The sequence below is a fragment of the Zalophus californianus genome, chromosome 2 (genome assembly GCF_009762305.2).
Source record: "Zalophus californianus isolate mZalCal1 chromosome 2, mZalCal1.pri.v2, whole genome shotgun sequence".
Classification (NCBI taxonomy): Eukaryota; Metazoa; Chordata; class Mammalia; order Carnivora; family Otariidae; genus Zalophus; species Zalophus californianus.
Genome location: NC_045596.1, coordinates 183367304 through 183394543, shown reverse-complemented (window position 1 = coordinate 183394543; position 27240 = coordinate 183367304).

Genomic DNA, 27240 nt, shown 5'->3' with positions numbered 1-27240 from the left:
TGGTCTTGGCAGGGGAGGCGGGGGGATAAAAAAAATAAACACATACCTGATAGGGCAAAACACAATAGGAAGGGATTTTATTAGACAAATACTTCTAGAGAACTGAGAGGTTAGTGCCCTACATCAGGTATCCCAGCGCCTGGGATCTATGCCACAGAGATGAACCCCCAGAATGTCTGGCTTGGAAAACCAATGGGCTTGATGTCCAGGGGTCTCCAAGTGTTAGAAAATTGAAACTCCCCTCTTGGAGGGCTTGCATTCAGTCTTGTTCACCCCAAGACTCAGCCAAAAAAAAAAAGTGTAGTTTCAAAAGTGCCTAGACTTTATATGAGGGAAATTAATTTGCTGACCTAGGGGGCATCAGCTGGAAGGCAGCAGACAGTTGATACACTCTCTTTAGACAGATGTGCGTTGCACTCTCCACATTGGCTACTAGCACAGGCAGCCGAGCTCAGATGCAGTACCCTACAGCTGCCTTGCTAGGATGTTTGGGGGCAAACAGTTGTAGCACTTGCTGAGGCAGGAGAGCATGGGCAGTTGCAGCATTCCCCTACCCATTGGCTGGAGCAGGAGAGCACAAAGGTTGGGAATTTCTCCTGCTCCCTAGCTAAAGTCTGAGAGCATAGATCATTATGACAACTCCCCACTCCCTTGCTGGGACCACTGTGAGTGGAGTCAGCATTCTCCCACTCTAGCCTAAAGCCAGTCACATGCAAAGACAAGTCACTCTCCTATTGCACTGCTGAAGCCCACAGCCCACACAGTCAAGACATTTTCCCACTGCCTTTCTAAAGCCAGCAAGCATGCCCAACCTGAGACAAGCTTCAGCTGCCTTGCTAAGCCGGTGGGCACAAGCAATCCACAGATAGAACACCCTTGATTGCCTGACCATCATGGCCTAGGGCTGGCATTCCAGAACTCCATGGGCCTGTAACCATAAAAAAAAAAAAAAAAGATAGTTCTTGGTAGGCCACCACCACTAGGGCAGTGCACAAATAGCAGAATGAAACATAGCCCCAGTTTGCTTGTGAGAAAGCCTGTTTATTTAGTCTTGAGGGGCAGGCTTCAGGTCCCACACACCGAGAGGATAAGGGAGTGCTCTCAGGGAATATACATGGGAAGACATCAACCCTGCACACACCATTGGCCTCATTCTAGCTCAGCAACACATCCCAAAAAGAAGCTTATAAACCCATCGAGATCCCTGATTTTTGTCACCAAAGGGACACTTCCAGATTTCTTGGACTGGAGTCCCACAGGGAATACAACTTTAACTCCCAAAGGAGTGTACATATTTGTATATTTCAAAAGCTGCTGCCTGAGGTCTGGCTTCCAATCAGACTACAACTGGGTGTTAAGTAAGATTTCTCACCTTGGATCACTGGCGTTACTTGGCACACCCTCAACCATGGAGGCATATCAAAAATAAATCAGGTAGTTTAGAGAATCACAAAGGTTTGAGAGGCACCCAAGAGCAAGGGCAAGTTTGAATGGGAAGGATCATCACCTACTTAAGGCCACACTTCCAAGACAGAGAAGTAGCTGCTTTGCCTAGAAACACAGAAAGTCAAGCAAAATGAGGAAAGAGAGAAATATGTCCCAAACAAAAGAACAGGACAAAATCTCAGAAAAAGATCTTAATTATATTGAGTTAGATTTTTCCCTCTATACCTACTTTGTTAAGAGTTTTTATCATAAATGGATGTTGACTTTTGTCAATGTTTTTTCTTTATTTATTGAGATGGTCATAAGATTTTTAATTTTGTTAACGTGGTGTATCATATTGATTGATTTACAGATGCTTATCTTAATGATACAGAGATGAGTAAAACTACCTGATAAAGAATTTAAAGTAATGGTCATAAAGATGTTCACTGAACTTAGAAGAATGGGTAAACACAGTGAGAATGAAGAGATAAAAAATATTTAAAAAGTATGAGACAGAAGTCACAAAACTGAAAAACACAGAATTGAGATGAACCATATGCTAGAGGGAATCAACAGCGGACTGGATGAAGCAGAAGAACAAATTAGCAAGCTGGAAGACAATCAAACCTCAAGAGAAGGAAGAAAGAGAAGAAAGGAACAGAGAAGAACTACAAAAATAGCCAGAAAACAATTAACAAAATGGCAATAAGTACATACTTATCAATAATTACGTTAAATGTGAATGGACTAAATTATCCAATCAAAAGCCAAAGAGTGGCTGAATGGATATGGAAAAAAAAAAAAAAAAGACACACATATATACTGCCCACAAAAGACTCACTTCAGATATAAGGACATACACAGACTGAAAGTGAAGGAATGGAAAAAGATAGTGCATTCAAATGAAAATGAAAAGAGGGGCACCTGGGTGGCTCAGCTGGTTAAGCATCTGACTCTTGATTTCGGCTCAGGTCATGATCTCAGGGTCATGAGATCGAGCTCTGCATCAGGCTCCATGCTCAGTGGGTAGTATGTTTGAGATTCTCCCCTTCCCCCTTTCTTTTTCCCTCCCCGCGTGACTTCTCTCTCTCCATCTTTAAAATAAATACATGAATCTTTAAAAAAAGAAAATGAAAAGAAAGCTGGTGTAGCTATAGTCATATCAGCCAAAATAGACACTAAGACAAAGACTGTAAGAAAAGATACCAAAAGAAGGTAGTACATAATGAGAAAGGGGCTAATCCAGCAACAAGATGCAACCTTTATAAATATATATGCAACTGACATAGAAGCACTAAAATATATAAAGCAAATGTTAACAGACCTAAAGGGAGAAACTGACAGCAATACAGTAATAATAAGGGATTTTAATACTGTACTTACATCAATGGATAAGTCATTCAGATCAAAAATCAATAAGGAAACATGGCCTTAAATGACATATTAGTTCAGAAGGACTTAACAAATACATGTAGAACATTCTGTTCACAAGCAGCAGAGTATACATTCTTCTCAAGTACACATGAAATACTCTCCAGGATAGATCACATTTTTGTCGACAAAACAAATCTCAACAAATTCAAGATTTAAATTGTATCAAGCATCTTTTCCAACCAAAATAGTATGAAAGTAGAAGTCAATTATAAGAAGAAAACTGGAAAAAAATACAAATATGTAGAGATTAAACAACATGCTGCTGAACAACTGTTGCGTGATACAAGAAATCAAAAAATACCTATGGACAGGGGTGCCTGGGTGGCTGAGTCGTTAAGCGTCTGCCTTCAGCTCAGGTCATGATCCCAGGGTCCTGGGATCGAGCCCCACATTGGGCTCCCTGCTCACTGGGAAGCCTGCTTCTCCCTCTCCCACTGCCCCTGCTTGTGTTCCTGCTCTCGCTGTCTCTCTCTCTGTCAAATAAACAAATAAAATCTTTAAAACAAAACACACAAATACTTCATACCAAAATCTATGAGATGCAGCAAAAGCAATTCTAAGAGGAAAGTTCATATCCATTAGCTGCTTAAATAAAGCAGAAAATTCTCAAATATACAACCTAACTTTACACCTCAAGAAACTAGAAAAAGAAAAATAAACAAAGCCCAAAGTTATTAAAAAGAAGGAAATAACTATATTTAATGCAGAAATAAATGAGATAGAAACTAAAAAAACAATAGAAAGATCAATGAAACTAAGAGTTGATTCACTAAAAAGATGAGCAAAACTGACAATCATTTAGCTAGACTCACCAAGAAAAAAAGAGAGAACTCAAATAAATAAAATCAAAAATGAAACAGGAAAAGTTCAACTGATACCACAGAAATACAACAAATGATAAGAGACTATTATGTATAATCATACACCAATTGGACAACCTGGAAGAAATGGTTAAATTCCTAGAAATTTACAATCCCTAAGACTGAATCATGAATAAAAAGAAAATCTAAACAGACTGATTTCTAGTCAGGAGTTGAATCAATAATCAAAAACCTCCCAAAAACAAAAGTCCAGGACCAGATGGCCTCACTGGTGAATTCTGTTAAATATCAAAGAATATTTAATACATATCCTTCACAAACTCTTTCAAAAATTAAAGAGGAGGGAAACCTCCAAATGCACTTTACGAGGCTATGATTACTCTGATACCAAAAACAGAGAAGAACACACAATGATAAAAAATTACAGGCCATGGGCGCCTGGGTGGCTCAGTTGGTTAAGCGTCTGCCTTCAGCTCAAGTCATGATCCCAGGGTCCTGGGATGGAGCCCTGCACCGGGCTCCCTGCTCAGCGGGAAGCCTGCTTCTCCCTCTCCCTCTGCTGCTCCCCCTGCTTGTGCTTTCTCTTGCTCTCTCTCCTGCTCTCTGTCAAATAAATAAAATCTTAAAAAAATATATTACAGGCCAATATTCCTGATGAATGCAGATGCAAAATTCAACAAAATATTAACAAGCCAAATTCAACAATACATTAAAAGAATCATACATGATGATCAAGTAAAATTTATACCAGAGAGGCAAGGATGGTCCAGTATATTGAAATCAATATGATACACCACATTAACAAAATGAAAGATAAAAATCATATAATCATCTCAATAAATACAGGGAAAGCATTTGACAAAATTCAATATCCATTTATGATTTTAAAAACTCCATTTTAAATATTTTATTTACTTATTTGAGAGAGAGAGAGAGCACAAGCAGGGAGAGAGGCAGGTAGAGGGAGCATCAGACCCCCACTGAGCAAGGAGCCCAATGGGGGACTCGATCAGAGGACCCTGAGATCATGACCTGAGCCAAAGGCAGGTGCTTAACCGACTCAGCCACCCAGGCATCTCTATGATAAAAAACTCTTAACAAAGTAGGTATAGAAGGAACAATCTAACTCAATATAATAAATGCTGTATATGACAAAACCACAGCTAATATCATATTCAACAGTGAAAAGCTAAAAGCTTTTCCTCTAAGATCAGGAAGTGCCCACTCTCACCACTTTTGTTCAATATAGCATTAAAAGTTCTAACCACAACTCTGAAAAACAAACTGAGGGTTCTAGAGGGGAGGGGGTGGGGGGATGGGTTAGCCTGGTGATGGGTATTAAAGAGGGCACGTTCTGCATGGAGCACTGGGTGTTATGCACAAACAATGAATCATGGAACACTACATCAAAAACTAATGATGTAATGTATGGTGATTAACATAACAATAAAAAATTTAAAGGAAAAAAAGCTCTAACCACAGCAAGTAGTCAAGAAAAAATTTATAAATAAATAATAAAAGGCATTCAAACTGTAAAGGAAGATGTAAAACTGTCAATATTTGCAGATGACATACTATTAAAAAAAAAACCCTAAACTCCAGCAAAAAAAAAACTTTTAAAACTAATAAATGAATTCAGCAAAGTTGTGGGATACAAAATTCATATGCAAAAATTGTTGTGCCTCTACACAGTAATAACAAACTATCAGAAAGAGAAATCAAAAGAACAATCCCATTATAACTACATCAAAAATAATAAAATACCTAGGAATAAATTTAACCAAAGAGGTAAAAGACTTGTACACTGAAAACTGTAAGTAACTGATGAAAGAAACTGAAGACACAAATAAATGGAAAGATATTTTGTGCTTATGGATTAGAAGAATATCATCAAAATGTCCATACTACCCAAAGCAATCTATTATTCAATGTAATCCTTATAAAAATTCCAATGACATTTTTCATAGAATTAGAATAAAGAATTCTAACATTTATATGGAAGCATAAAAGATCCCAAATAGCCAAAGCAATCTTACAAAAGAACAAAGCCAGAGGTATCACACTGCCTGATTTCAAACTATGTTATAAGCTATAGTGATCAAAATAGTATGGTGTTAGAATAAAAGCATACATAGATCAATAGAACAGAATAAAAAGCCCAGAAATAAACTCATACATATATGTCAATTAATTTATGACAAAAGAGGCTAGAATATACGGTGGGGAAAGGAAAGTTTCTTCAATAAATGGTTTTGGAAAATCAGACAGCTACATGCAAAAGAACTGGACCACTATCTTACACTATATACAAAAATTAACTCAAAATAGGTAAAAGATTTCGATGTAAGACATGAAATCATAAAACTCCTAGAAGAAATTATAGGCAGTAAGATATTTGATATAGGTCTTAGCGATGTTTTGTTTGTTTGTTTGTTTTTATTTAATCTGACTCAAAGGCAGGGAAACAAAAACAAAAATAAACAAATGGCACTATATCAAACTATAAAGCTTCTGCCTAGTGAAACAAAAAGGCAACCTACTGAATGGGGAAGATAAAGGGTTAACATCCAAAATATATAAACTACTCATACAACTCAAAAGCAAAGCAAAACAAAACCAAACAAAAACAATTCAATAAAAAATGGACAAAAGATCTCAATAGATATATTTCCAAGGAAGACTTGGACATGGCCAAGAGTCACATAAATAGATGCCAAACATCACTAATCATCAGAGGAATGCAAATCAAAACCATAATGAAATATCACCCTACACCTATCACAGTGGCTCCTGTCAGAAAGACAAGATAGTAAGTGTTGTGGAGGATGTGGAGAAAAGGGAACCTTTGTGCACCGTTGGTGGGAATGTAAAACAGTACAGTCACTATGGCAAACAATATAGAGGCTCCTCAAAACAATTAAAAATAGAGCTGCCACATGATTCAGGAATTCCACTACTGGGTATCTATGTAAAAAAACAACAACAACAACACTAAATTGGAGAAGATATATGCACCCCTATGTTTATTATAGCATTATTTATAATAGCCAAGATATGGAAGCAATCTAAATGTTCATTAGGGGTGCCTAGGTGGCTCAGTCGGTTGAGTGTCCAACTCTTAGTTTTGGCTCAGGTCATGATCTCAGGGTTGTGACATCCAGCCACATGTGGGGCTCTACACTCAGTGGGGTGTCTGCTTGAGATTCTTTCTTACCCTCTCCCTCTGCCCACCCCCACTTTCACACTCTCTTTTTCTCTGTCTCAATAAAAATAAGTCTTCAAATATCCATCAATGGATGAATGGATAAAGAATATGTGTTATATATATGCCATGAAATAGTACTCAGACATAAAAAAATAAAATCTTGACATTTGCAACAACACATCTGGACCTTAAGGTGAAATAAGTGAAGTTAGAGAGAGAAAGACAAATACTGCATGGTTTCTCTTATATGTGGAATATAAATAAAATAAAAAAAAAAACAAACACAAAACCATAACCCAGACTCATGGATACAGAGAACAGATTGGTGGTTGCCAGAGGGGAGAGGTGTTAGAGGTGGACAAAATGAGTGAAGAGGATTAAAAAGTACAAGATTCCCTTTACAAAATAAGCCATGGGGATGTAATGTACAGCACGGGGAATATAATCAATAATACTCTATTAATTTTTAAGGTGAGAGATGCCTACTCTGGTGATCATTCCACAATGTATACAAATGTAATGTCACTGTTGCACACCTGAAACAAATATAATATTGTATGTCAATTATACCTCAATAAATTTTGAAAGAAATGGTAGAAAAATTTCAAGTGTTTTTTTAAGCAAAAATACAATTTAAAAGATTAAATTTAAAATGGGTTTTGATAAATGTATAATGACATATATCCAGTGCAGTATCATACAGAGATTCACTGCCCCCAAATTCCTCTGGGTTCTGCCTATTCAGCCCTCCCTCCTCATTAATCTCTGGCAACCACTGAGCTTTTTAGTGTCCCCAGAGTTTTCTCTTTTCCAGAATGTTGTATAGTTGGAATCATACAGTATGTAACCTTTTTAGATTGTCTTCTTTCATTTATTAATATGCGTTTATGTTTCCCTTATGTCTTTTCATGGTTTGATAGATTATTTCTATCTGAATTATATTCCATTGTTAAACATTTGTCAAAACCCAGAGAATGTATACATCCACGAATGAGCCCCAGGGACTTTGGGTGATAATGATGTGTTAATGTGGTTTCATCAATTGTAACAAATGTACCACTGTGTTGCAGGGTATCAGTAGCAGAGAAGATTGTACATATGTAAAGGGAAGGAGTGTATAGGAACTCTACGCTTCACATTCAATTTAGCCATAAACCTAAAACTGGTCAAAAGAAGTATATCTATTTTTAAAGTTTTTTTGAAAATTTAAATATCAATGGGCTATATACTTTCCAGTTCACTAGACAGAAAATATCCCAAAACATAATCACGAAAACATAATATAGAAAATAATAACATATAGGGGCGCCTGGGTGGCTCAGTTGGTTAGGCGACTGCCTTCGGCTCAGGTCATGATCCTGGAGTCCCGGGATCGAGTCCCGCATCGGGCTCCCTGCTCGGCGGGGAGTCTGCTTCTCTCTCTGGCCCTCTTCCCTCTCGTGGTCTCTATCTCTCATTCTCTCTCTCTCAAATAAATAAATAAAAATCTTTAAAAAAAAAAAAAAAAAAAAAAAAAAGAAAATAATAACATATAAATAGGGGCGCCTGGGTGGCTCTGTCATTAAGCGTCTACCTTCGACTCTCCAAGCCTAGAGAGTAAAATACTCTCTTGGCATTTGAATGAGCTAAGAAAATACATATAAACATATGTATATATAAAACCACAAATTCACAAGTAACACTGTGAAAATCAAAACTCAATTAAATCATGTAAGTTATTTAATATTTTTAAGAAATCAAATATTTCTCATTTTCCTGAAAAGTATTTGCCAGAGTGGGAGATTCCTAATCATGCCAAAAAGAATTTTTGGAAAAACACCCCCTTTGTGAAATTTTACTTAATATACTCCACTTCTGTTGTACAGTATTTCTTTAAGATTTTTTGGGCCTCTTGCCTGTCATGTACAACTGCCAATGGAATCTTCAAAGGGAACGTTGACTTGCTTTCCACCTATTGTTTCTAAAATCTTGCAGGAGGGTTTTAATTATTATCATCTCTGATTAGGCTGTATAAATCAAATACTTTACTTTGTCCTGACAAGATTTTTCTTCTGAAGCATATATTATATCACTGTTAATAATTACTAAAGACATTTGTTCCATAAAATCTTTGTTATTTGCTTTATATAGAATTTAAATTTAATTATAATCAGACAGGTAAAAGTAATCCTTCCAACATACAGATGTCTAAATAATTTACCAAAGCACTCTAATTTTAAGTTACATTTATCGAGTGTATCTATATTTCTATATTAATTCATATGAATATATATTTTACATCACTGCAAATCTTGTGCTTTTAATGACTTTTGATAGACATTAATATTTTTATCGTATTTTCCCAAAGGCAAACTAATTAATGCTATTATTTTCAGTTAGAAATATAAATTGTATTCCCTATTTTTGATGACTGAAACATAACTCTTGGGATGTAATCTCTGTATGAAAGGCATAAAATGAATTGTCTGTCAAACAGTATGCATTTTTCCTGTAATGAAAATTTCCTTGACAATATCATCCATCTTCTATTGCCTGATGGGCACATAAAACTTAAGCTCCCTAACATTGTTAGATGTTATTTATCTTGAACTTGTGCTAGCTTCAGGTGTCACAGAAACTGGGCAAGAGGCCACAAAGTGCATATACAAACATAAAATTTGTATCATTATACCTACATAAGAATCTGGTGAGGTAGGTAAATATGTTAGCCTTCTCTAGAACAATGTTGCTTTTTTTGTTTGTTTGTTTGTTTTTTGTTATGAGGTGTGTTGAAAAGTATGACTGTAGTCGGAATGGGATGCCAGGAAGAGGGATCCTAATTCCATTTAGCCATTATTTACTGAGTATCTAATTTTGAAAGTACTGACAGAAGGTACTTAAGATAGGAAGTCCATTTGAGCTTGTGATGAATGTACTGCTAGATATTAGAGTAGGAAAAATTGTGTGGTAATTTGTAAAACATACTTAAATATCTATACTTCTTTCCTTACTTCAAATTCTTACAGGCTGACTATGTATGTTGATTGGAATCTTCCCATTTATGAAAATAAGTTAAATAAATAAACAAATAATAAATAAGTGCCACTGTAAGATTAATAACTGACCTTAGTGCACAGATGTTATACAGGCATACATTATTCCATTGCATTTCTCTTACTGCGCTTTGCAGTATTGCATTTGTGAGACTGAATATTTGCAGTAACTGTGAAGCAAATCTCTCAGCACCATTTTTCCAACTGCATTTGTTTCCTTTGTGTTTGTGTCCTATTTTGATAATGTTTGCAATATTCCAAATATTATTATTATTATTACATCTGCTATGATGATCTGTGATCAAGATCTTTGATGCTACTATTGTAATTGTTTTGGGGAGCCACCAACTACACTGTTGTAAGATGCCAAACTTAATCCATGAATATGTGTATTTTGACTGTTCCACCAACCAGCCATTTCCCATCTTTCTTCCTCTCCCTGGGCCTCCCTATTCCCTGAGATACAATACTGAAATTAGGTCAATTCATAATCTACAATGGCCTTTAAGTGTTCATCTGAAAGGAAGAGTTGCATGTCTCTCACTTTAAATCAAAAGCTAGAAATAAGTAAGCTCAGTGAGGAAGGCACGTTGAAAGCCAAGACAGGCTAAAAGCTAGGCCTCTTGAGCCAAGCAGTTGGCCAAGCTGTGAATGCAAAGGAGAAGTTCTTGAAGGAAATCAAAAGTGCTACTCCATTGAACCCATAAATGATAAGAAAGTGAAACAACCTTCTTGCTGATATGGAGAAAGTTTTAGTGGCCTGGAGACATGATCAAACCAGCCATAATATTCCCTTAAGCCAAAGCCTAATACAGAGCCTAATTCAATTCTAGGAAGACTGAGGGAAGTGAGGAAGCTGCAGAAGAAAAGTTGGAACCTTCAGAGGCTGGGTCATGAAGAAAGAAGCCCTCTCCCTAACATTTAAGTATAAGATGAAGCAGCAAGTGCTGCTGTAGAAGCTGCAGCAAGGTATCCAGAAGACCTAGCTGAGAGAATTTATGAAGGTGTCTACACTAAACAACAGATTTTCAATGAGACAAAATAGCCTTCTATTGGAAGAAGATGCCATCTAGGACTTTCATAGCTAGAGAGGAGAAGTCAAATATTGGATTCAAAGCTTGAAAGAACAACATGGCTCTCTTGTTAGGGGCTCATGAAGCTGATGGCTTTAAGTTGAAGCCAATGCTCATTCACCATTTTGAAAATTCTAGGGCCCCAAAGAATCATGCTAAATCTATTCTGCCAATGCTCTATAAATGAAAAAACAAAGCCTGGATGACAGTACATCTGTTTAAACTACAACATAGTTTGTTGAAAACTTTAAACACACTATTGAGACCCATTGATAAAAAAAAAAAAAAAATCATTTCAAAATGTCAGTGCTCATTGACAATATACCTGGTCACCCAAGAGCTGTGATGAAGATGTACAATAAGATTAATGTTTTTTATTATGTTCTTTTCATGCCTGCCAACACAACATCTATTCTGCAGCCCATGGATCAAGGAGTAATTCTGACTTTCAAGTCTTATTATTTAAGAAATACGTTTGGCAATCCTATTACTGCCATAGATAGTGGTTTCTCTAATGGATATGGGCAAAGTAAACTGAAAACCTTCTGGAAAAGATTCACTATTCCAGATGCCATTAAGAGCATTCATGATTTATGGGAAGAGGCCAAAATATCAACATGAGCAGGAGTTTGGAAGAAGTTCATGGATGACTTTGAGAAGTTCAAGACTTCAGTAAAGGAAGCAACAGCAGATGTTGTGGAAATAGCAATAGAACTAGAATTAGAAGTAGAACCTAAAGATGTGACCAAATCTGCTGCAATTTCATGGTAAAACGTAAATGGGTGAGGATTGCTTTTTAGGGATGAGCAAAGAAAGTGGTTTCTTGAGATGGAAACTACTCCTGGTGAAGATGATGCGAAGATTGTTAAAATGACAACAAGGACTTAGAATACTACATAAACTTAGCTGATGAAGCAAGCAGCAGCTTTTAATTGAGAGGACTGATTCCAATTTTGGAAGAAATTCTACTATGGGTAAAATGCTATCAACAGTATCACATGCTATAAAGAAATCATTCATGAAAAAAAGAGTCAATCTATGCAGCAAACTTCATTGTTGTCTTATTTTTAAAAATTTCCACAGCCATCCCAACTTTCAGCAACCATTACCCTGATTAGTCAGGAGCCACCAACATTGAGGCAAGATCCATGACCAAGGAAAAGATTATAAATTGCTGGAAGTGCAAATGATGGTTAGCACTTTTGGTAGTATTTTTAAATTAAGGTATCCACATCGTGTTTTAAGACATAATGCTATTAATCATTCTTTTTTTTTCTTTCATTTTTTTTATTTTTTTTTAATTTTTTATTGTTATGTTAATCACCATATATTACATAATTTGTTTTGGTGTAGTGTTCCATGATTCATTGTTTGTTCATAACACCCAGTGCTCCACGCAGAACGTGCCCTCTTTAATACCCATCACCAGGCTAACCCATCCCCCACCCTCCTCCCCTCTAGAACCCTCAGTTTGTTTTTCAGAGTCCATCATCTCTCATGGTTCGTCTCCCCCTCTGACTTACTCCCCTTCATTCTTCCTCTCCTGCTATCTTCTTCTTTTTATTTTTTCTTAAAATATGTTACGTTATTTGTGCTGTGAATTGTGCAAGACTGTTGAATCACAGATCTGTACTGCTATTAATCATTCTTAAATTTCTAAAGCCTAGCACACTTAACAGGCTGCAATATAATGTAAACATAACTTTTATATGCACTGGGAAACCAAAAACCTCATTTGACTTGCTTTAGTGAGATACTTGCTTTATTGTGGTGGTTTGGAACCGAACCCGTAATATCTCTGAAGTAGGCCTATACATTTCTCTAAAGCTGTGTTCACTTTCACATTTGATTATTGTATTTATGATTTGATATCAGCTTTGAACCCCATGATGCCATAGATTTTTCCAGCACCTGCTAGAACAATTGATTTTGCTGTCAGAATTATGAAACTACCTCTGGCATGTAAATATTTCATTCTCATTTGTACATAAACCAGATAGGAATGACTTGAACTTAACCATTTTAGTTCAGATTTTTTTGTCTAGTTGATATTTGTGAGCTGTTTTACAATTTGGTCTTGAATTTATAAATTTGTATTCATTCTTAGAGTTAATTGACTTACTATTCTACTTCATACGATGCCAGGAGTCTTGACGCATCAGCTGCCTTATTCATCTATGTTTGTAGCCTAATTAATATAAGCTAGAGGGAAGAAATGGTAGTCAGCATGAGTCTAGAATACAAATTTTACAACAGCAAAAGTTTTGAAATAGTTCATAGAGTATATCATGAAGTAACAGATATGCATAGTTAAAATTCATTTTTCTTAACCAAGATATTCTGTAAATTGGGAGAAATTTTTAAATGTGTGAAATGTAATGACAGTTTCATTCAATAGAAATATATAATTAACATGTCAAGAATGCTGTTTATACTGGTGTTTTTGTAAAATTTAGAGACACTTGGGAGGAAGAAGGAAATGTTTATAATCACAGAGGGGTAGATAAGGCTGAAGGGTGGTTCTAGACAAGAGGAAGGGCTTGCATCACCTATATACACTACTGTCGTAGCTGTGTGGAAATACATCTAGCTGTGTGGTCTTCCCCCTCAAACTCACTGGGCAATAGTCAGTTCACCATCACTCACAGCACTCACCCACCTTGGTCAGAGGAGAAAATGTATGCCACTTTCAGAGTCCATCATGTATGAAAGCCCCTGTCCCTGTAGGATAGAGACAATGGATCATTTGACATTTTATCTCCAGTGCCTAGTATAATGTCCAGAACACAGCAGACATTCTATACAGATATTCCCATTTGATATATGCTTCTTTTCCAGAAAGGAATAAAAGTCCTAGAGCTTGATTAATATGGTGGTAAGTCTGTGCCCAAATCAGCAGCAGAGTCTCAGCACTGTCATCTAAGACACTCATTTCAATGCTCTGATTCCCTATCCTTGCTAGTCAAAACATGGTCTGTGGGTGTGCATTTCAGTGAGATCCCCAGGTCAACTGTGTGCACATGAAAGCTGGAGAAGCACTGCCTTACATCGTATGTGACAGGCTCTCTACTATACATGATCACAAACAGAGGTTGCATTTAGAGCATCTAGGTATATGAGTTCTGAAATCAGACGATTTAGGTTGGGACTTGCTTCTGCTTCCTACTAAGCATAGAACTTTGGGGTCAGTTATTACATTTTTCTCGGCCTTGGTTTTATCACATCTACACTGGAGGCGGTGGGTAATAATAGCTTTTTCCACACAGTATTAAGTATTAAAGTAGTAATACATATGGTCCTTCTGCCATATGCTATGCATAGAATAAACACTAGTTATTACTAACTTATTTAATGCTAATAAGAGGCCTATAAATGTATACACAAAGATTTTTCTATAATTACACAATGTTCCACAATTAATCTCAATTTAAAATCATGGAACTCTCTCACCTCTAGCTGTCAGTATGATATGCAGGAATTATGTATGTAAGTACATGATTGTTGGTGGGGAGATAGGATCTCTCTCTCTCTCATCTATCTCTTTTTTTTTAAAAAAGATTTTATTTATTTATTAGAGAGAGAGAGAGAGAGAACGAGAGATAGAAAGCACGAGAGGGAAGAGGGTCAGAGGGAGAAGCAGACTCCCTGCTGAGCAGGAAGCCCGATGTGGGACTCGATCCCGGGACTCCAGGATCATGACCTGAGCCGAAGGCAGTCACTTAACCAATTGAGCCACCCAGGCGCCCTCATCTATCTCTTTCTTTTCTCTCATTCCCTCCCATCTCATTTTGTTACCAGACAAACCTGAGGGGGGTCTCTATTCTACTCCTATTTATTAATTTCTTCCTCCAGACAGCCTGAAAGTGATATCTTTGGGCTTAAGGGCCTCCCTCACAGCAATAATTATATGGTTTCAGAACCCTGGCTAGATTAGCCACTGGTCATGGTAGTAAGCTGCAGCACTAAATAAAGCCCAGGCACACTGGCTAGGAATCTTGCATGGGGAGAGCCGAGGAGTACCAAATACTCCTCCCTGCCCCCTTTATTTTTAGCCAGTGCTGGAGCCACTGGCCACCATGATGTGCAACGCAATACCCTTAGGGGTCAGGAGAGCACACAACGAGAGCACAGCAAGCAGCAGATAGAAGGCCTAGGTCACTACCCTTCCACTAGCCCTGCCCTTACTCTTATGAGACAGTAGGTAATCATTCTTAAATTTCTCTTGGTGGCCTGAAACTCAGTCTTTCTGCAAAACCTTACGTCAGTGAGCTACCTTCCTGAATGATGGCTGGGGGATTGCCCCAAATGATCCATCTCCAGTCACCTGCAGACATAATATCCTGGAATCTTTATCTTGGAGAATTCTAGCCTGATCAAGTGCAAACAGGACTCAAGAGCGCACCAATTAAGACATTATGTTGTCACTGCCCCTGGCTCCTATTGATAGATCAGCCTCTCATCATATTTTGTATGGGCTTGTCAGGCCCCTTGCCTCAGACTTGGTGGCAGGAGTCCCAGAGGCCACCTGGCAGACAAATGTCTCACCCAACAGCACTTTATGTCATGATATAGTCAGTTAACAATAGTTCTCACATCGGGGGTAAAGGAGGAAGCTTTGGAATGGAGAGATGGCAGCACTTAGAAGGACAACAGAAGGACAAGCAAGCTAAAGCACAAGCCAGCCAGCACTTGGTCTGTCCCAGGAGGCCTTCCCTCATATTAGGAACCAGTTAATTAGCTAAGAAGCAGTCAGTTAAATCTGTCTGGATGTCCTCCATCATGCTTGGACCATGCTGTCCATGACACCATTTGTTTTGTTCACCAACTCTTCACTCCCTAGATGAAGGACAAAGTCTTGCCCTAGCATTCAAAAGATGGGTAGACACACGACACTCAAAGTTAGAGAGGTGAAATACCATGCAGGGCCACACAGGGGCCACACATGGTATTACCATGCAGAACCAGCAGGTGCTGTAGGAGGCCCCACAATAATAAAAAGATGTCAGTGTTCCCCACAAGAATATGTTTATTTGAAAATTCCTCAGGTTGGCCAGGAGCTGAAAAGCAGCAGCTAGCCCAACTGATATAGGGGAAGTAGCCAGGTGGGGAGCCTTTCCCACCTAATGTTGGGGATCCATAGCTAACAAGAGCAGATGAACTCAAAATTAAGTCTCTGGGGCCCTATAAGACTCAAAGATATCAAGGCAGCACATGAATTTTTAGGTCTTACAATACATACTCTCAATGGAGTTCTAAGAGAATTATAGAGCTGGGAATGTTAGCAACTGGCACTAGAAATAGAATTCATGGCAAGATTCTAGATGAGAATCCAAGAAAAGGAAACATTCTTTTTGTTTTGTTTATTGTTATTTTTGTTTTTAATGTCCATCATCCAGTTACCCAATCCTGCCACCCCTTTCCCTCCAGCAACCCTCTGTTTGTCTCCTATGATTAAGAGTCTCTTATGGTTTGTCTCCTTGTCTGGTTTCGCCTTGTTTCATTTTTTCCCTCTCTTCCCCTCTGATCCTCTGTTTTGCTTCTTAAATTCCACATATGAGTGAGATCAGATGATAATTGTCTTTCTCTGATTGACTTATTTCACTTGGCATAATACCCTCTAGTTCCATCCATGTTGTTGCAAATGGCAAGATTTCATTTTTTTGATGGATGAGTAGTATCCCATTTGTGTATGTATGTGTTTGTATATATAAATATACACACACCAGACTTCCTTATTCATTCATCTGTCTATGGACATCTGGGCTCTTTCCATAGTTTGGCTACTGTGGACATTACTGCTATAAACATTGGGGTGCACGTACCTCTTTGGGTCACTACATTTGTATCTTTGGGGCAAATCTCTAGGAGCGCAATTGCTGGGTCACAGGGTAGCTCTATTTTCAACTTTTTGAGGACCCTCCATACTGTTTTCCAGAGTGGCTGCACCAGCTTGCATTCCCACCAACAGTGTAGGAGGGTTCCTCTTTCTTCATATCCTCCCAACATGTGTTGTTTCCTCAGTGGTTGATTTTAACCATTCTGACCAGTTTGAGGTGGTATATTATTGTGGTTTTGATTTGTATTTCCCTGATGCTGAGTGATGTTGAGCATTTTTTCATGTGTCTGTTGGCCATTTGGATGTCTTCTTTGCACAAATGTCTGTTCATGCCTTCTGCCCATTTCTTGATTGGATCATTTGTCCTTGGGTGTTGAGTTTGATAAGTTCTTTATAGATTTTGGATACTAGCCCTTTTTCTGATAAGACATTTGCAAATATCTTCTCCCATTCTACAGGCTGCTTTTGGTTTTCTCGACTGTTTCCTTTGAAGTGCAAAAGTTTTTATCTTGATGAAATCCTAATAGTTCATTTTTGCCTTTGTTTCTCTTGCCTTTGGAGATGTGTCTAGGAAGAAGGTGCTGCAGCCAAGGTCACAGAGGTTGCTGCCTGTGTTCTCCTCTAAGATTTTAATGGATTCCTGTCTCACATTGAGGTCTTTCATCCATTTTGAGTCTATTTTTGTGTATGGTGTAAGGAAATGGTCCAGTTTTATTCTTCTGCATATGGCTGTCCAATTTTCCCAACAACATTTGTTGAAGAGACTGTCTTTTTTCCACTCGATATTCTTTCTTGCTTTGTCAAAGATTAGTTGACCATAGAGTTGAGGGTCCATTTCTGGGTTCTCTATCCTGTTCCATTGATCTATGTGTCTGTTTTTGTGCCAGTACCATACTGTCTTGATGATTATTGCTTTGTAATACAACTTGAAGTTCAGGATTGTGATGCCACCAGCTTTGGTTTTCTTTTTCAACATTCCTTTAGCTATTTAGGGTCACTGCCAGTTTCATACAAATTTTAGGATTATTTGTTCTGGCTCTGTGAAAAAAGTGGATGGTATTTTGAAAGGGATTGCAATGAATGTATAGGTTTCTCTAGGTAGCACAGACATTTCAACAATATTTCTTCTTCCAATCCATAAGCATGGAATATTTTTCCATTTCTTTGTGCCTTCCTCCATTTCTTTCATTAGTGTTCTATTACAGATCCTTTGCCTCTTTTATTAGGTTTATTCCTAGGTATCTTATGGGTTTTGGTGCAATTGTAAATGGGATCAACTCCTTAATTTCTCTCTCTTCGGATTCATTGATAGTGTACAGAAATGCAACTGATTTCTGTGCATTGATTTTACACTCTGCCACTTTGCTGAATTCCTGTATGAGTTCTAGCAATTTTGGGGTGGACTCTTTTGGGTTTTCTACATAGAGTATCATGTCATCTGTGAAGAGTGAGAGTGAGAGCTTGACTTCTTCTTTGTCAATTCTGATGCCTTTCATGTCTTTTTGTTGTCTAATTGCTGAGGCTAGGGTTTGTAGTACTATGCTGAACAACAGTGGGGAGAGTGGACATCCCTGCTATATTGCCGACCTTAGAGGAAAGGCTCTCAGTTTTTCCCCTCTGAAAATAATATTCGCCGTAAGCCTTTCATAGATGGCTTTTATGATATTGAGTTATGTCCCCTCTATCCCTACACTGTGAAGTTTTAATCAAGAAAGAATGCTGTACTTTGTCAAATGCTTTTTCTGCATCTATTGAGAGGATCATATGGTTCTTGTCCTCCCTTTTTTTAATGTAGTATATCAGTTTGATTGATTTGTGGATGTTGAACCACCCTTGCAGCACAGGAATAAATCCCACTTGGTTGTGGTGAACAATCTGGAGGTGTCTCTGGGTCTAAAATGAGTCTCTTGTAGACAACATATGGATAGGTCTTGCTTTTTTATCCAATCTGATACTCTACGTCTTTTGATTGGAGCCTTTAGCCCATTTACATTTAGAATAACTATCAAAAGATATGAATTTAGTGCCATTCTATTACCTTTAAAGTCCTTGTTTCTCTATATTGTCTCTGTTCCTTTTTGGTTTGTTACTTTTGGGCTCTGTCTTTGCTTAAAGGATCCCCTTTAATATTTCTTACAGGAATGGTTTAGTGATAACCAATTCTTCTGTTCGTCCTGAAAGCTCTTTATCTCCTCTTCTATTTTGAAAGATATCCTTGCTGGATAAAGTATTCTTGGCTGCATATTTTTCTCATTTAACACCCAGAATATATCCTGGCAGTCCTTTCTGGCCTGCCAGGTCTCTGTGGATAGTTCTGCTTTCAGTCTAATATTTCTACCCTTGTTAAGTTATGGATCTTGTCTTGAGTTGCTTTCAGGATTTTCTCTTTGTCTCTGAGATTTGCAAGTTTTGCTATTATATGTCAAGGTGTTGCCCTGTTTTTATTACTTTTGAGAGGAGTTCTCCGTGCCTCCTGGACTTGAATGCCTTCCCCAGATTAGGGAAGTTCTCAGCTATAATTTGCTCCAATATACCTTCTGCCCCCCCCCCTTCTTCTGGGATTTCAGTTATTCTAATATTGTTCACTTCATGGTATCACTTATCTCTAGAATTCTCCCCTCATGATCCAGTAGTTGTTTATCTCTGTTTTTCTCAGCTTATTTATTCTCCATCATATGGTCTTCTATATCACTAATTCTCTCTTCTGCCTCACTTATTCTAGCAGTTAGAGCCTCCATTTTTTATTGCATATCATCATTGGCCTTTTTTTTATTTCAACTTGATTAGATTTTAGTTATTTTATTTCTCCAGAAAGGGATTCTCTAGTTCTTCTATGCTTTTTTCAAGCCCAGCTAGTATCTTTATGGTCATTATTCTGAACTCTATTTCCAACATCTTACTTATGTCCATACCGATTAGGTCCCTGGCCATCAGTACCGCCTCTTTTTCTCTTTTTTCAGGTGAGTGTTTCCATCTTGTCTTTCTGTCCAGAGAAGAATAGACGAGCAAGAGAACAAAACACTAAAATGGCAAAAATGACCCCAGAAAAATATACACTAAACAAATCAGAAGAGACCTGAAACTGAAAACAGTAAATAAAACAAAAATTTTTTAAAAAGAGAATATAATCAGATGGGTGAAGAAACAGAGCAATACACTGGATCATGTGTGTATTTTGGTCTTTTTGTTAGAATAATAGATCCCAAAATTGTAAAGAAAGAAAAACTTATATACATACAAAAATAAAATTAAATACATTGAAAGGATAGAATGTAACTGTAGAAATGAAAACTAAAAGACAAAAAAAAAGAGAGAGAGAGAAAGAGAGAGAGAAGGAAGGAGTATAAACAAACAGGTGAACAGAACAGAGCACTACACTACATCCTGAGTGTATTTTAGTCTGCTTGTTAGAAGAAACTATATCCCAACATTTTAAATAAAGAAAAACATATATATATATACTAAAAATTAAATACATTGAAAGGATAGAATATAAGTATAAAGATGAAAATTTCAACAAAAGAAGAAGAAAAAGAAGGAGAAAGGGAAGAGAGAGTGAGAATATGATCAGACAGGTGAAGAGAACAGAGCAATACACTAGATTCTGGGTGTATTTTGGTCTGTTTGTTAGAAGAAACTTGTAAAGAAAGAAAAATTTATATATATACAAAAATAAAATTAAATACAATGAAAGGATAGAATGTAAGTGTAAAAATGAAAATTAAAAAAAATTTAAAAAGAGTTGATGAAATAAGAAATTGGTTAAAAAAGGAAAGAGAAAAAAATTAAAATTGAAAGACTAAAGAATCATGAGAAAAAAACATGAATTCTATATACTATTTACCCCTACAGCTAGAGTTTTGCAGTTCTGTGTGATAGGTAAACTTGGTCTTAGCTGGATGTTCTTGCTGATATTTTGAGGAAGGAACTGTTGGATTGATTCTCAGGTGTCTTTGCCCCAGGCAGAATTGCACTGCCCTTGCCAGGGGGCCAGGCTAAGTGGCTCTGGATTGGTCTATTTGGCTTTTGTTCCCTGAAGGCTTTCCATGCCACTTTAGAGGATGAGAATGAAAATGGCTGCTTCCCAGTCTCCAGCCCCAGCTCTGAAAGCTTGGGTCCCCACTTCTCAGTATGTCCTCAGGGAAAAGCAGTCAACCACTCCTGTCACCATGGTCTCCATCCACACTCTGTGCTCACCCAGCCTGTGATGGAGGGCTTCTATCTCATGCATGTGACCCCATTTCTAGTCTCCAAACCCCGCAGACTCCTGTGGTGCGCTCCCGCAGACTCCTGTGGTGCGCTCCTGCTCCAATCCTCCAGGGGAAAGAAGGGAGGTCTCACTGATTCTTCTGCTTATTGGGCTCCTGTTTGGAAAGTAGTCTCCAGACTGCCGTGTTCTGTGCTCCCCTTCACCCCACTTTGCCACCTGAGCGCCTTTCAGGCAGGGATGGTCCTCACCAGAGTTGACTTTTAAAAGTTCTGATTTTCCACTCCACTGCTATAGCACTTTCCAGTAGCTGGCTTAGGGAGGCTCCATCCTCTTGCAGTTTATCTTCTGATATATCCCCTCAGATTCACTTCTCCACACCTCCTACCTTGCAGAAAGTGGTCACTTTTCTATTTGTAGAGTTGTAGCTATTCTTTTCTTAGATCTCCAGTTGAGTTTGCAGGTGTTCAGAATGATTTGATAGCTATTTAGCTGAATTCCTGGGACCAGATGAAACTAAGGTCTCCTACTCCTCCGCCATCTTGGACTATCTCCCGAAGAGGAAACATTCTTATTCTCTCATTCCCACTCCACTTCTAAGAAAGTTTGAGGAGAAGGAGAAGTCCCATTGGTTCTCTGTGATTGGACTTTGTATTAATACAGGGAAAGGCATCCTGACCTTATAATATAAGGTATACTTCCCAACAAGTAATCTAACACAATCTTCTAGATGGCTGGGACAGACATCAGTCTTTGAAAACTAGGTACCTGTTTTTACTTATAAGACATAAATTTATAATTACAAAAAAATATTTTTTGATGTAGGTTACTAAAAACCAGGTTCATCTTATGTAGCAAGATGAATACAAAGGAAGCAAAAAAGGAAAGGGAAAAAGAAGAAGAAAAAAATCGGAAAATACTTTTAAATTATGCATGTGAAAATGTTTATCTTGAAAATATTTCAATAAGCAGTTCTTTGCATTCTGACCAAAGAACATGGCAAATATAATTTCTGTATGAGGAATATATTAAGGTTCTAATATTGCATTATATTCAGATACACCCAAAGAAGAATCAGTGAAGCTGACTGGGAGGAGCAGTTGTAAAACAAGCTCAGTGCTGCTGAGTTATTTTTGCAGAATTTGAAGATCATTAGCCATCAGGGAAATTCAAATCAAAACCATATTGAGATACCACCTTACACCAGTTAGAATGGCAAAAACTGACAAGGCAAGAAATAACAAATGTTGGAGAGGTTGTGGAGAAAGGGGAACCCTCTTACACTGTTGGTGGGAATGCAAGTTGGTACAGCCACTTTGGAAACAGTGTGGAGTTTCCTCAAAAAATTAAAAATAGAGCTACCCTATGACCCAGCAATTGCACTCCTAGGTATTTACCCCAAAGACACAGATGTAGTGAAAAGAAGGGCCATATGCACCCCAATGTTCACAGCAGCAATGTCTGCAATACCTAAACTGTGGAAAGAGCCGAGATGCCCTTCAACAGATGAATGGATAAAGATGTGGTCCATATATACAATGGAATATTACTCAGCCATCAGAAAGGATGAATACCCAACTTTTACATCAACATGGATGGGACTGGAGGAGATTATGCTAAGTGAAATAAGTCAAGCAGAGAAAGTCAATTATATATGGTTCCACTTATTTGTGGAACATAAGGCATAGCACAGAGGACATTAGGAGAAGGAAGGGAAAAATGAAGGGGGGGGGAATCAGGGGAAGAGATGAACCATGAGAGACTATGGACCCTGAGAAACAATCTGAGGATTTTAGAGAGGAGGGGGGTGGGGGGATGGATTAGCCCAGTAATAGGTATTAAGGAAGGCACATACTACATGGAGCACTGGGTGTTACATGAAAACAATGCATCGTGGATCACCACATCAGAAACTAATGATGTATTGTATGGTGACTCACATAACACAATAAAATAAAATTAAAAAAAAAGAATTTGAAGGTCAAGTGAAGGCGAATCCAACGGGTAGGTTGCAATCTTCATTCACAGTGCATCTCAATCGGAGTTTTGTCAGAATTTGCCTTCAAATTTATTTGTGATTAAGGACTGTCCCACAGACTATAGGATTTTTAGTGTCCCTAGCTTCACGTGCCAAGTATCAGTGGTCATCCTGCAGTCATCATAGTTCCCAAACAATGCTCCTTCCACAACACACACACACATTTCTAAACAAATCAGAGACAGGCAGTACTATAATGTTTGAAAAACACTGCTTGGAGCCACTGCTTTGCCCAAATCCCTTTTGGATATTTTAGTTAGTTTACATTCCTCCTAAAGTCTGGCAGGTCATATAGACTAATAAGCCTAGTTTATAGTCTTGCTGTAAATTCACATATCTTCTGTGTTTCCATATTTCAATGGAAGACAAGGAATTTCAAAGCAGTTATCTCAAGTAAGTTTCATGTTAGTCAAGAAACCAAAAAACTTAAAAGAAATTCTAATGTTTACTGAACACAAGCAGTAACAACTCTCAAAGAAGAGACATGGATTTAATCACTGTTTCTTAGTTCATTATAACAACATATAGCATCTTCAAGTGGTACGCCTAGCTTTTAGTGCAGAAGATGTCTTAGACCATTTGTAAATAACATTTGACCTCCTCTATATCAGAATCTTTCAGAACTGAAAGGTGTCTTATTAATGGCCCTGTTATTCTTTATTTTCCATGGAAGCAGCAGACTACATTTAAAATAAGTGTTAGAATGTTCTAAAGAAAAGGTGGATCCTGAGGTTTGGCATGTGAATGTAGGATCTAAGTAAAAATGTGAAACTGAATACTTTCATTATCACATTGTACTTGTCTTTTCATTCAACAAAGACCCCCCTCACCTCTGGACATTTCATTCTGCTGATTTAAAAAGAAGGAAAATTACTGTTTTTTTGTGTGTGTTTTATGTTTCCTCACACCCCTGAGATTATTACTTTACAAATTGAGTATAAATAGAATGATAGGTCTGCAATACCATTAATATTCATTTTCTATACTACCACCATTTATTGGATTGGGAAAGCTCTGCTATCGAAATTTTGAGAACACTGAGACTCCAATGATTACAAAAAAGGGACTTTGTCCTTAATAATGGAGTTATTAATAAGGTCAGAGTTACTGATACTGAATAAAAGTTTAAATTTTAATTGTGCCTAATATGGTGTGACTAAGTTGGCTATCCCACAACCAATCAATTCTATTCATTTCAACTTCTGCCCCTTAAGTAGAAAACTCAGAACACTGTCACAATTTTTTGTGTGCATCTATGATAACATGATACCATATTCAGCTGGGATTTGCATCTCACAATCTTCTACTAACCCCTAAAAATGCCACAGATTTTCAATTTAAAGATAGCAAGGGGACATCTTAGGATAATTTACTTGATATGTAACCCTTTATAATATCACAATGAGGCATGCTGAAGAAAGTGGAACAATGAGAAAAGCTTTTGTTTAGGTGCAAGTTTAAGCAGCATTTTCTTGCCCCTCTTGATGAGCACTGTCCAGTAAAAATACAATGTGAGTTGTAGGTGTAAGTTTAAATTATTTTAGTGGCTACCTTAAAAAAGAAAAGGCAATAGTGAGATTAATTTTAATGATATATTTTATTTGACCCAACATATCCCACATTCCCAATTTTCAAATAGTAATTTCTGTACAACGTTTAGTGAGGTACTTTAATGTTCTTTCTTCATACTTTCTTTGGAACCCTGTGTGATTTTACACATAGCACCTTTTAATTTGTACTACTTACATTCCAAATGTTCAATAGCCACATGTGGCTAACTGGCTACTTTACTGGACAGTGTGGCTCTAGATTTTTCTAGTATAAATATGAGGAAAGGGAAACCCAAGGGTAAAAATCAAAAGGGAAGGAGAGAGAAATAAAACCAGTAGAGTCAAATATATTTCTAACATCCCCATCACTGAAAATGTGGTTCAGTTTCCTTCATAGACTAGACCTGATGGATTCAAAACAGCTTTTCTTAGGAGCTCAAGAGATGGTGAGTGGAAATAAATTCAGGAAGGGAGAAGAAATTTCAGCTGCTCTAAAAGGCAACACATTATACTAAATATATTGGATAACAAGACACACCAACAACCCTCCAAGAGATCACAATCAGAAACTGTTTTAGTTAATTTACAAGATAATAAAAGCTCAAACTTTAGTAACAAGAATGAAAACTCAGTTTCAAAGTTCAAAAATAAATGACAGCTTAATACCTACAGATTTTAGGCAAAACTATAGAGCCCAAATGTCCAAATACATCATGGAAAAAAAACACATGCAAAAATTTTCAAATTCAAATGCATGTTAAACAAAAATTAGTTAGAAGAAACTTTTTATTTAGTGGAATCCTACTGCTGTCTTTTAACCATTCAGAATACAATTCCCATAGTTCTGTCTTGTTTCACTGAAATATGATGTACGTTATACCCTTAGCAGTACAAAAGTTGAGAAGACTTTACAGATTTATCTCTATAGTTTTCACTAAATAACAATAAATCTATATTCTCTGAAGGAAGTACAATTTAAGGCAGTGCCAAAAAAACATTTTAAAGAATTTTACCAGAGAATATAAAAAGCCATGAAAAGTTTCTACTATTTAAAATGTTCCTCCACTGTTAATAAAAATAAATAAATAAATAAATGCCAAGATTATAAACATAGAGTAGTTAGAGATCTGGCTTATAAAGTTTAGACACAAATGAGAACAGAATTGCCAATGACCAATTAGAAGAGATAATATTGATTAAATCCTTGAGAATAATTAAGTATGTTCAGGTTCCTAAGTGACACTAAAAAATGAAAAGCAACATTTTCCCATAAAAGGGTATGTGGCTCTGAATACAAAACATGCATTCAAATAATTACTGCACAACATTTGACAAAACTATTTTATATATGTCATAAAATAATTTAGCATCACATTTGGAACTTCCCATAACAAGATCATGACACAAATGAAGTTTTTCAATCTCTCCAAAACATTTCCTAAAAACCAAAAATTTAAAAAAAATGGATGTAAAGCACACAAAACAAAGCAAACACGAAACAGCACAAATGAGCTCTTTGACCAACATAAATGACAGAAAATATCCCAAAGTCCCAGGGTGCTCACGGCTGTGGTTGACATAGACTAGCATCAGGACTTGGGCAAGATCAGATATTTTATGGCAAGAGAAGAGGCAGTTAAAGTACACAATATTCTCAGCCCCAGAAGGAAAAAGTAAAAAGTCAATTAGTACTCATCCTACGACGAGAGGATCCCTTCCTAAGTCTGAGAATGACCAACAAAATGAGGAATATTCCCCAATTTTCTGGTAAGTGAAAAAAATATATATACACAACCACCATACAATTAATAGAATAGCCAAATCCAGAACAATGACAACACCAAATGCTGGTGAGGATGTAGAGAAGGAACCCTTATTCATTGTTGATAGGAATGCAAAATGGTACATCAACTTTGGAAGACAGTTTGGTAGTTTCTTACAAAACTAAACATACTCTTACCATCTGATCCAACAATTATGCTCCTTGGTATCTACCCAAACAAGGTAAAAACTTATGTCCACACCAAAATTGACACAGAGGTATTTATAGTAGCTTTATACATAACTGCCAAAATTTGAAACAACCGAGATGTCCTCCAGGAGATGAATGAATAAACTGTAATACATTCATATAATGCAATAATATACAACACTAAAATAAACAGCTATCAAGTTATAAAAAAACATGGAGAAAACTTAAAAGATTACTAACTGAAAGAAGCCAATCTGAAAACAGCTACACACTTTGTGATTTAAATTATGTAACACTTTATGAAAGACAAAACTATGGAGACAGGAAAAAGCTAAGTGGTCGCCAGGGGTTGGGGGAAGAGGGGTAAGGGATGAGTAGGCAGAGCACAAGAAAGTTTTAAGGCAGTGATACTCTGTATATTACTATAATGGTACATACATGTCATTATATATGCACAACTCCAAAGGGAACCCTAATGTAAACTATGGTCTCTGGGTGATAATGATGTGTCAGTGTATGTTCAACAGTTGTAACATGTACCACTCTGGTGGGTTTTCTCAATCATGAGTGAGGGCAGAGGGTATAGGGGAAATCTGTACCTTCCTCTCAATTTTGCTATGAACCTAAAAGTACTTGAAAAAAAT